The following is an 11,280-nucleotide window of genomic DNA, read 5'->3' as shown; positions in this document are numbered from 1 at the left end:
AAGAATAATGTTCTAAGAACATGGATTTACCATGAATCCTTTTAGATTCATGACTCCCTTTTGATTCAAAATAGGAGTAATAAGAAAGTAATAAGAAAGCCCAGTAAGAGATGACACAATCTACCATCACTTTACAAATCAGCTCCTACTAAATCAAGGTGCGTGTGTGGGAGGGGGGAATTAGAAAGCCTATAATACAAGATATCAGGATGGGATATTGGCTAGTCTATTCATTGCCTGATTATGAGCTGATCTGATTCACTCAATCGATATTCTCTTCTTCCTTCATTCTTGATGTCAAATCTTGCCTGAAAGCACATTATCAGTTTAAAGAACTTCATTGGTAGAGAATATTTCTGACTCCACAGAATTCAGTAAAAATGACTTTATTTGAATCAGACAAGAAGGAGATGATATTGCTTAGGCTAGTGAATTTACTCAAAACTGCCACCAAGGATCTGGACGTCTGTCTTTCCATCCTGTGCTCCTTAATGTGTGAGCCTCAGTGGATTACAGCTTCATGGTCATGAAATTACTGCTACAAGATAGGTACAGAACCTAAGTGATAGGAAGGAATGAGGAAAAGAATATCTGGTATCTATAAACCAGAAGACAAATATGGGGCCAGCATCATGGCACAGTGGATTAAGCTACCACTTGCAATGCCAGCACCCCATACCAGTCCTGGATGCTCTACTTTGCATCCAGCTTCCTGCTAATTCACCTGTGAAGGTAGTAGATGATGAACTAAGTGTTCGATTCCCTACTAACCATGTAGAAGACCCAGATGAGATTCTTGGCTCCTGGCTTCCTTCTGACCTAGTCTTGGTTCTTGTGAGCATTTGGGGAGTGAATCAGAGAATGGAAGATCTCTATCTCTTCCTGTTACTCTGCCTTTCAAATAAATCTTTAAAAAAAAATAAAAGGACAAAATTGGGGCCATTGTTGTGGCATATACAATAAAGCCACTGCCTGCCATGCTGGAAACCCATATGAATATCAGTTTGTATCTCTGCTGCTCCACTTCTGATCGAGCTCCCTGCTAATGCACTTGGGAGGGTAACATAACATGGTCCAAGTGCTTGGGCCCCTGCGCCCATGTGGGAGACACAGATGAAGCTCCTGGATCCTGGCTTCTACCTGGCCCAGCTCTGGTCACTGTGGTCATTTGGGAAGTGAGCTAATGGTTGGAAGATCTCTCTCTCTCTCTTTCTCTGTTGCTCTGTCTCCATCTGTCTCTGTCTCTGTCTCTCCCTCTCCCTGCCTCTTCTTTCCTCTCTGCTACTCTGCCTTTCAAATAAATAGATCTTTTTACAAAACCTGCTCCAAATCCAGAAGATTTTTTGTTGATATCCATTGCCCATAGCTGTGTCTTGTGACCACTACTAGCTTCAAGAAGGGGTTATTAAATTATTTTACATGGGCTATTTATCTCCCTTAACCAAAGTGAGAATCGTTAGTAGGGGATAGAAATACAGATATAGATCAACAAGAGGGTATTAGCTGCTGAACAGTTTTCTCTTTTGGTGTAAATAGCTCATTCTCAGAGGTGCTGGATCTGTAACATCAGCTAATTCCTATTGATGCTGATGAGTTAAATGTATGACTTCTCTCAACATCTGAACAATGTGCATATTGTGCTCATTGGGAATAATCATTGAATAGATCTTATTTCACACATACTTAAATAAATGCTTCTTCACATTGCTGATTTAAAACAATTTATGCAATATACTCACTGACATTCATTTTAGAATCTCTGTTGAACTTACTACCATTGAAACCTTTTACACCATCTTCATGAACACCAGCCCTCCAACTCCAATAGTTCAGAATATCCCACCTGATGTCTACTGAATTGAGATCATCAAAGCCATTCCTCCCAGTAAGTCCATTTCTCTTCAAAAGCTATATCTGACTTTTCTTTTTATCTGTGAGAAGGCTAAAAAATGCCCACTTCTCATTTCAAGGGTAGTTATTCCAATGCAATATTTAAAGAAAATAAACTTTATTTTAGAACACAGGTAGCTCCAAATACGATGATTGGCTTACAATTTTCAAACTTTTAGATGGTGCCAAAGTGATACACATTCAATAGAAACCATACTTTGGATTTTGAATTTTTATCTTTTCCAAGCTAGCGATGTGAGGTCAGATCCTCTTACCCAGTGCTGGGCAGTGGGCACAGCTCCACTCAGCCATGCAATCACATGGATGAACACTGGATACTCTGCAGCGTGCTATGCTGCTAAGCCATGGTATCTGGCATGTTAGGTATGTAAAATGCATTTTGGATGTTCAATAATTTCTACAAAGGATTTATCAAGACATACCCCCCTACTTACTATAAGTTAAAGGGCAGCTATAATTTATGATCTAGAGAAAAGGTGCAAAGATAGTACAAATTCCCTTAAATACCACACCAAATTTCCCCTATTAACATTTTACATTAGCGTATTCATCATGCATAATGAGCTAATACTGGTATGTTATTATTTTTGACACATTACTAACTAAAGCCCATAATTTACTCAGATTTTCTTTGACCTAATGTCCTTTTTCTATTCCAGGATCTCTCACAGGACCCCAAATCACATTTAGTCATCATGACTGTTAGACTCTTCTTGTACTGTTCTTGTTTTCCACAACCTTGATGATTTTGATGAGTACTTGTCATTTTATAGAATGTTCCTCAAATGGGATTTGTCTGAAGCTTTTCTAATGATTAGACAGGGGTCATGCATTTTTGGAAGGAAGACCACAGAAGTGCTATTTCCGCAAGATCGCATCAAAGGTACATGCTATCAATACAACTTACGGATGTTAACCTTGATCACCTGCCTGAGGCGCCATAGAGTCTCCCCTGTAAATGGATATTTTCTCCCTGCTTCCCATGCAGTAGTCTTTGGACAGAAGTCCCTTGATTCAGCCAAAACTTAAGAAGTGGGAAGGGCAGGTGTTTGGCTTAGTGGTTAAGACACCACTTGGTACACTTGCATTCAAGATTGAAGTGCCTGAGTTCAAATTCTAGTCCTGCTCCTGATTCCAGTGCCTTGGTAATTCACACCCAGGGTCATGATGGAGGCAGTGATGGCCCAAATTATTGGGGCCCTGCTTGGGAGCTCTCTCTTGGCCTTTCAAACAAACAAACAAATAAATATTTAAAAGTGGGAAATTACTCCTTCCTTGGGGAGATAGTATCTATTCTTCTATTCTAATGATTTAAAATTCCACATGGGAGAGCTGTCTATTGTCTTTCATTAATTTATATATTAATCATGAATTAATATTAGCATAGACTCATGAATATTTAGTCTTTATATTATAATACTACACTATTTCCTCTTTGTCTTGTTTTGAAAAATTGGAAATCCATAAAATAAAGGACTGATACAAGAAAATAGACAAATAAGCCGGCGCCGTGGCTCAATAGGCTAATCCTCCACCTTGCGGCGCCGGCACACCGGGTTCTAGTCCCGGTTGGGGTGCCGGATTCTGTCCCGGTTGCCCCTCTTCCAGGCCAGCTCTCTGCTATGGCCAGGGAGTGCAGTGGAGGATGGCCCAGGTGCTTGGGCCCTGCACCCCATGGGAGACCAGGAAAAGCACCTGGATCCTGGCTCCTGCCATCGGATCAGCGCGGTGCGCCGGCTGCAGCGGCGGCCATTGGAGGGTGAACCAACGGCAAAGGAAGACCTTTCTCTCTCTGTCTCTCTCTCTCACTGTCCACTCTGCCTGTCAAAAATAAAAAAAAAATAAAAAATAAAAAATAAAAAATAGACAAATAGAGGTCTTGATTTGATATACAATGTTGTATAGCTACAAGTTGGATTTGTAAATTTTATGTCATAACGTTATAATATAGTGAAAACATCAGGAGTTATAGTTATGCATAATTTTGCTTTTTTAAGTTTTATTCATTTGAAAGGCAGAGTTACAGAGAAAGAGAGAGAAAGAGGGAGATCTTCCATACACTGGTTCACTCCTCAAATGACTGCAATGGCCAGGGCTGGCCAGGCTGAAGCCAGGAGCCAGGAGCTTCTTGCAGGTCCCCCAAGCATTTGGGCCATTCTCTGTGGGCCATTAATAGGGAGATGTATCTGAAGTAGAGTGCAGGACTCAAATTAGCACCCATATGGGATACCAGCACTACAGGCTGCAGCTTAATTCACTGTGCCACAGCTCTGGCCCCTGTTTTAAGTTTTTAAAAACATTTATTTATGTATCTTATTTACTTATTTAATATGTTTATTTATAAGGCAGAAAGAGAGAGAAAAGGGAGTGTGAGAAGTAGAGGAAAAGGGGAGGGAGGAGACAGGGAGGAGAGAGAGAGAGAGAGATTTTACATTTGGAGGTTCACCCTCCAAATGGCCACAATGGCCAGGGCTGATCCAGGCACCAAAGCAATGAGCATGGAACCCCACCTGAATCTTTCCCATGAATGGTCAGGGCCTAAGCACTTGGGCTGTCCTCCACTTACTTCTCAGGTGCATTAGCATAGAACTGGATCAGAAGCAGAACAGCCAGGACTCAAACCAGGCACTATGATATGGGATGCCAGCATCACAAGTAGTGGCTTATCCTACTGCACCACAATTCCCACCTTGTTTTAAGCATTATAAATAAAATAATGTGTATAATTATATAATTAGACAGAAAATACATTAAAATGTTTTAAGTGACCATCTTGGAGTGAGGTTGCCAATAATTACTCGTGGAGTTTTTGTGTTTTTCTACACTTTTACCAGTTCTCTACAATGAAAAGTATTATTTGTTTAATATTAAAAGATGCATAAAAATAAACTGCTGCCTTACCCACAAATCTAGATAGGACATTTTAACATGAATCATGCTACTAGGATTCAAAATCCATTGCATATAATAGAAATTCCTTTCACTTTGCAATTTGGAAGCTGAATATAGTATTTCTCTAGTTAGCATTCAGTATTCACTCCTCAACCTACATGGGACACACTCTTATATTATGTATCCATGTGTTTCTGTCCAAGATTAAATTATACATGACATTGAGAGCAGTGGTGGCTGATCATATTTCTCACATCACCCAGCACAGTGCCCTTCAAAAATGACAATAATAAGAATGAGCTGTATAGATCTTTTCATTTATTCTTCACCAGTCTCACATATAACATCACTGCCACTTGGTCCTCATTTTAAAGAGAAAGCTGAGTCTCTGAGAACTTAATTTGCCCAATGTCAGACACAGAATAAGTAGTAAAGTTAGGATTCTAGGCCGGTGTCACGGCTCTCTGAGCTAGTCCTCCACCTGCGGGGCTGGCACCCCGGGTTTAGTCCTGGTTGGGGTGCCAGATTCTATCCCGGTTGCTCCTCTTCCAGTCCAGCTCCCTGCTGTGGCCTGGGAGGGCAGTGGAGGATGGCCCAAGTGCTTGGGCCCTGCACCTTCATGGAAGACCAGGAGAAGCACCTGGCTCCTGGCTTCAGATCAGCACAACTCGCCGGCTGTAGCTGTCACTTGGGGGGGGTGAACCAACAGAGAAAGGACCTTTCTGTCTCTCTCTAAAAAAAAAAAAAAAAAAAAAAAAAAAGGACTCTTGCCTAAGAGTGGTTACAGTCTGAACAACAAAAAAGGCAAGAATGAAGCAATGAATTCATTTCTTCTCTTTGTTCTCCTTACATCCTAAGGTCTGATTCCTGCAGCCTATGTCTCTGACTCCTTTGTCAATCGGCTTCTTTCAGTTGGGCCAATGCAAGGCACCAGTAGGATACTGGAGGACTGGAAGAAAGGAGAAGATTTCCATCCCATCTCTGCCTTGCCCAGCATCTGCACCCAGCTCTCTAGTCCCCAACAGACCAGCCACTTCTGCTCTCTGACCCCCAACTGCATGATCCAAAGGTCTCCTTCCCCACCCCTCCACCCTACCAGCAAGCAAGTCTACAACAAGCAGTTGTTGCTGATCTCTGCCTCACCAACCTCTTCAGCTGCTCAGACTCTCCCTAACATGTTTGAACAATTCCATGGATTGAATTCCTTGCTTCCAAGATTGATATCCTCCATAAAGAAACTCTCCTGTTAAAATTTTCCCAGAGAACGCTTGCAAGTTGTTAATATCCAAAATTCACAGAACCTATGAATATCTCAATACAATATTTTTCCATTGATACTTAAAAGGAAATATTTGCATATATTTCCCAAGACTCTATAGACAATTTTAAAGAAAGCAAGGCCCCCTACATTAAGGAGAAAGCCTTGTGCTACATTCAAGATCCAAGTAGTACAACATCAGAATCACTTGTAGACATTTCTTCCAGTGTGCCAACAGCCACAAAGAGGAAACACTGCATTCTTCTTGGAGCCCTAACCTCATAGGTTCTTTGGAATTAATCTTCACCAGGCCATGAGAGCAGATGCTTTGTGTACTGCTCTAAATTACAGCTTTCCCAGCAGTGTCAGGCATAAAAGAGGTGCTCATTAAGGATTTTGTTAAGGTAATGTTATCAGGTGCTTTAATTACTTCATTTATAAACTTCAGAGAATTTTCACATCTTTAACTTAATTGCAAATTAACTGACCACTTTTTGTACATTTTAAAATAATTATGAAACCCCACAGAATGTTCTCTGATTGAAAGAGGAAAGCAATAGAGACTTCTGGAAGAGTTTACCATGGCCAACTGGAGCCACAGCACATGTTACTCTAAAAGGTTGACCAGAAACCCAGAAAATCCTCAGTGGGCCAGAAGAGGAAAGATACTACTTTTCTAAAACTATTTTTCAAAAAGAAAAGAACAGAAAAAGCAGAAGGAAAAAAACTGAGTCTCCAGGGGTCAGAATTTCCCCTATTCACTCCAGCACACAGAAGACTTTTTAAGAAAAAAAAAATCTAATTTTGGCAGAGATTGTGGACAGCTTTGGATAGTCACTTAATCTCTATCATTGAGTGTAAAGTGTGGGCAATCTATCCCATCTATGTTACAGGAGTTAAAAGATAAAATAATATAAAATTTATCTATGTAAAAGGGAACACTGAACTGTAGTCCAATACCACCACTATCAAATTGTAAGAAATCATAAGATCAAAATATTTTCAAAGAAATTCCATATATTGTGAACACCTGATTTATAAATACTCTGATGACTTTGGAGTATACTATGACCCATTCTAGTGAAATAATCAAGCATGTCCAAGCCAAAAGTCCTCTCTCAAAATCTACATCCTGATGAGAAAACGAAAGATTCCTATCAGCCCACATTCTTTCAAGTAGTGACTCACATGTCAAGGACAAGTTTAAATGTTCACTCTGTGCTTTGTATCTCTTTTGTATTTCACACTGGAAATTAATACTGAAAACCACATATTAATACGAAGACTGGATCATTACCAGCCCTACCAGGGGAAAGCAGCAACTGAAGAACTCCTGAGTTGTAAGCTTTGTGATATTTAAACAATCAGAAGATAAAAGGTCACCTACAAGAAAAGCCAAAATCTGACGTATTGTAGCTTCAGTCAGGCAGAGTGTGAGTTATCCTGTCCCAATCACGTAAGGAAACAAAACTGCAAAACCTTTGTTCCCTTCTTTCCACCACCAAGGCCTCCTTCTTCCACCATGCCAGAGGCTGAAGCAGAAAAAGTAATCCTTAATTGGTTTCATCTGTGCTGGTCGTGCGCCCTCTCTTTAAAGCAGATCTCTAAGTGGCCTTTGCTTCCCCTCACTACCAATTTGATATGGTTTGTTTTTCAGTCGTCTCCATGAGCTGACACTGGGCAGGGCTGTGCCTTCTGTCCACCAGTCTGGGGTTTCAGGTAGTGACACTGCAGAGTTCTAGCTGTGAGGTCTATGGGAGGTACTTTTGTACTGAACAAGTGTAGACCCAGGACACTCCAAGAAAAGGTCGGCATTGTCACGTTGGAGTTCTTTTTTGCTCACGGTAGCCTGGCAACCAAACTCCGTCTCTTTGATGGAGGGCGTTCCAACTAGAGAACAGCTTTATGAAAAGTGTCAGGGTCATCTTTAGAAAACAAAACAAAACCCCCCAAAAAAGCCCACCACCAAGAAGGCAAAGAGAAAAAAAAAGCACACAACTCAATTATTCAGCTGCCACAAATGCCCCTGTCAGGTCTTCCTAACAACACTCACTTGAATTTAATTAAGTTTGTCCATGTAGCCTGTGAACGGCTCAGCCAGACCTGCTGGAAGGGGATGAAAAGCCTTAAGGCAGGCCCTATGGGGCCATTGTTGATAAGTGAGGGCACAACATTCCCAAGGTAGGTAAATTCCCATCCCTTTGCACAGAGAATGCCCTGAGGGATAACCTTTGGAAGGGAGCAGTAGAAATGTGGGTGTCCTGAGAGCAAAGCCAGAGGGGGACTTTTCCCACCAGCACACCACCTCCAGATGGGGTGTATGTGGTGCTGGTGGGATGTGCCCCGCCTTTGAACTTTGAAGTCTACCCCTTAGATTCAAACAACAGCTCTGCCACTTATTAGTTCAATTGCCTTGGGAAAGTTAACTAACCTTGCTGAATCTCAATGTCATCATCTATAAGCCGGAAAGTCAAACAACCTGAAAGATTGACAAGATTAAATGATATTGGTCAAATGCCTGGCACTGTTGGTTCTCAGTGGCACTCCTCATTTGTCTGCTCCAATCTTGTAAAGCATAACCCTATTTCTTATCCAACAATTAACTTGGTAACATGAGAGAACTTTCAGAGTGGAACCTTGGCAGCATACGTGTTGCCTCTAAATTGCCTCTCAGAACCACCTGTCATCTCTTGGGCACCTGATTCTACTGCTCTACCTGTGCACATACTTTTTTTCCTGACTGCAGCATATTTTTCCAGTCAGTCTTTAAGACCCCACCCAAGTGTTCCCAACTCTTGTGGTTTTTTTTGTTTTTTTTTTTTTTTTTTTGACAGGCAGAGTGGACAGTGAGAGAGAGAGACAGAGAGAAAGGTCTTCCTTTTGCCGTTGGTTCACCCTCCAATGGCCGGCACGGCCGGCGCAGCGCGCTGCAGTCACCGGTTCGAGTCCCATGTGCTGCACTTCCAATCCAGCTCTCTGCTATGGCCTGGGAAAGCAGTAGAAGATGGCCCAAGTGTTTGGGCCCTTGTACCCACATGGGAGACCTGGAAGAAGTTTCTGGCTTCAGATTGACCCAGTTCCAGCCATTGTGACCATTTGGGGAGTGAACTACTGGATGGAAGACCTTTCTCTCTGTTTCTCTCTCTTTCTCTGCCTCTCTGTAAATCTGCCTTTCAAATAAATAAATAAAGAGTAGTGAAATGAAAGAATGAAGAAGCTAAAATGCCAAAAAATACTAATTTCTGCATCTAAAGGCAGCTTTACTAGAGAATGCTGGAAATATTTTCCTAATAAGATAATAAAGCTAGATCAGAGATAAGCTGTGACAAATTAAATCTTTTAGCTTTTAAAGTATTTCCTAGCAGTTTCATCCACTGAAATCAAATTATTTTAGCTTCATTTTGATTAATTCTATTTAAATTACTTTGACTAAATTTGATTTCAATTTAGCAAGTCCTTTACTTTTAAAAAAGTTTATTGAATAAAGACACAGAATCATAGATTTATAAGATTTTAGAACTTAAAAGTATGGTATATATTAGCTGGTCCTCCTTCCTCTTTGTTTTTTAACATGAAAAAACAAAGATTTGGAAATGTTAAGAAACCTGTCCAAGTTTTGCTGCTAGTCAGAGCCAGAACTAGAATTGAGTTCTGTTGTCTCCCCATTTAGAACTCTTTCCAGCAGGCCACTGAAAGCAAGAACAAGTTGATAATATGGAGATGCCGGCAGTTTGGAAAACCATGACATGTTGCCATTACTGACACCTTCCCTAGTGAACTCCCCCCACCCCACTGCTTAGATAGAAGGCTCTGGAAAGTTTAGGATTAAGAGAATCTATTTTGTTCATAGCTGATTTGAAAAATATTTATTGTTTTATCATCCTTCATATTAGTTTACTTTCTAGCTTACACTTGGAATTAAATCTTGACTCTTTAACAGGGCCAGTGGGACATCTGCCTTTCTGTTATTGGAATAGAGCTCTAGCTATGCAAAATGTGGTCCTCACACCGACTGGAATTTGCAAAAAGAGTGAGAAACTCGAAGAGCAGTTTGATGTGGGCACATCTTTCTGAACGGTACTAATCTCCTACATGCATACTTTCAATGAATGTGGAACAGTTTTTGTAATTTTTCCTTATTATATATCATTCATTGAAATATGGTTTTATGATGCTAAATCTCCTTAAAAACTATGGGCTTCTATCTTGTAGATGTGTGCATTTCATTTTATAGTGATCATATTTTATCAAAGAGGTCTATCCCTCATTCATGCACTAGCCTTACTGTTTCCCCTCCTGAGCCCTCTCTCCCACCTCCCAGAATTCCAAGCTCTGTAACTCTTTCTGCCTTGGCTGCCTTGCCCACAGGTCGCCTCAGGGCCAGCTCCTTCTTTGGCTCCATTATCAGGCTCAATGTTAACCAGCTTGGGGCCACCCTCCCCCTTCCTTCTCCCTAAACAACATGCCACCTTCCCATGGCCCTTCATATTTACCTGATTAACTTTTGCATAGCTGGTACTATTGCATAAACTTCTCTTCTTTGTTTCTTGTTTGTCATCTGCAGAGACTTTGTTCAGTTCAGTGCTGTATTCCTGGGGCTTACTTACTGTCAGCTCATCAAGATTTGTGGGATGGTACAAAGGAAGCCCAGGTGTTGTTTCAGTCCCCCTTACAAAAACTAAATTGTTCTCATGCTTGCCACAGGCATACAATGCAGCTATTATCATCCTCATTAACAGCTGAGGAATCTGACATTCAGAGAAATTAAACTTAACTAAGATTATACAGCCACATTATGTGTTTCTGATTCTTAAGCTTTTCACTGTGGTGGGTAAGAAGAGTTTCAAAGGCTGACATCAGTCATAACTTAACATTAAAGCCAATTAGAGGTATTATTCAAGTATTCGGGAATATTTTCTGGTTCCAATATAGACAGAAAAGAGATGTAGGACTCATTTTAAACTGAAACAAAGAGAATTGTTGCCATTATAAATGAGTGCTCTTCAAATTGTCTCTTTAGAATGACTACATTTAGCAAATGAAAGTGCTGGATTCCTAAATCTGGATTGCAACTACACAGTACATAATTTATTAGGATATAGGAAATACTTTTACAAAAAATTATTAGTTGTTGATACGAAAATTAAATTTAGCAGTGCATCCTTATTTTGTCTGGTAACTCCAGTTCACAAGAAAACATAATAATGGTAAGCACAAAA

At 40.6% G+C, this 11,280-nt stretch overlaps 1 long non-coding RNA gene across 2 annotated transcripts; it reads left to right on the top strand.

Annotated features, from left to right (window-relative positions):
- The first annotated feature begins 7,460 nt into the window (after window positions 1–7,460).
- LOC103350778 (uncharacterized) lies at window positions 7,461–10,972 on the top strand. 2 transcript variants are annotated; one of them, XR_007909474.2, is made up of 3 exons: window positions 7,461–8,242; window positions 10,002–10,138; window positions 10,626–10,972. It is a non-coding gene; the product is annotated as an uncharacterized lncRNA (long non-coding RNA). The 2 variants fall into 2 exon arrangements; XR_007909473.2 differs by lacking the exon at window positions 7,461–8,242 and adding an exon at window positions 8,393–8,819 and having other exon boundaries at window positions 10,626–10,971.
- Window positions 10,973–11,280: the final 308 nt, after the last annotated feature.

This window comes from Oryctolagus cuniculus, chromosome 8, assembly GCF_964237555.1.
Source record: "Oryctolagus cuniculus chromosome 8, mOryCun1.1, whole genome shotgun sequence".
In the NCBI taxonomy this organism is placed as follows: Eukaryota; Metazoa; Chordata; class Mammalia; order Lagomorpha; family Leporidae; genus Oryctolagus; species Oryctolagus cuniculus.
This window is presented reverse-complemented; position numbering and strand designations above follow the sequence as displayed.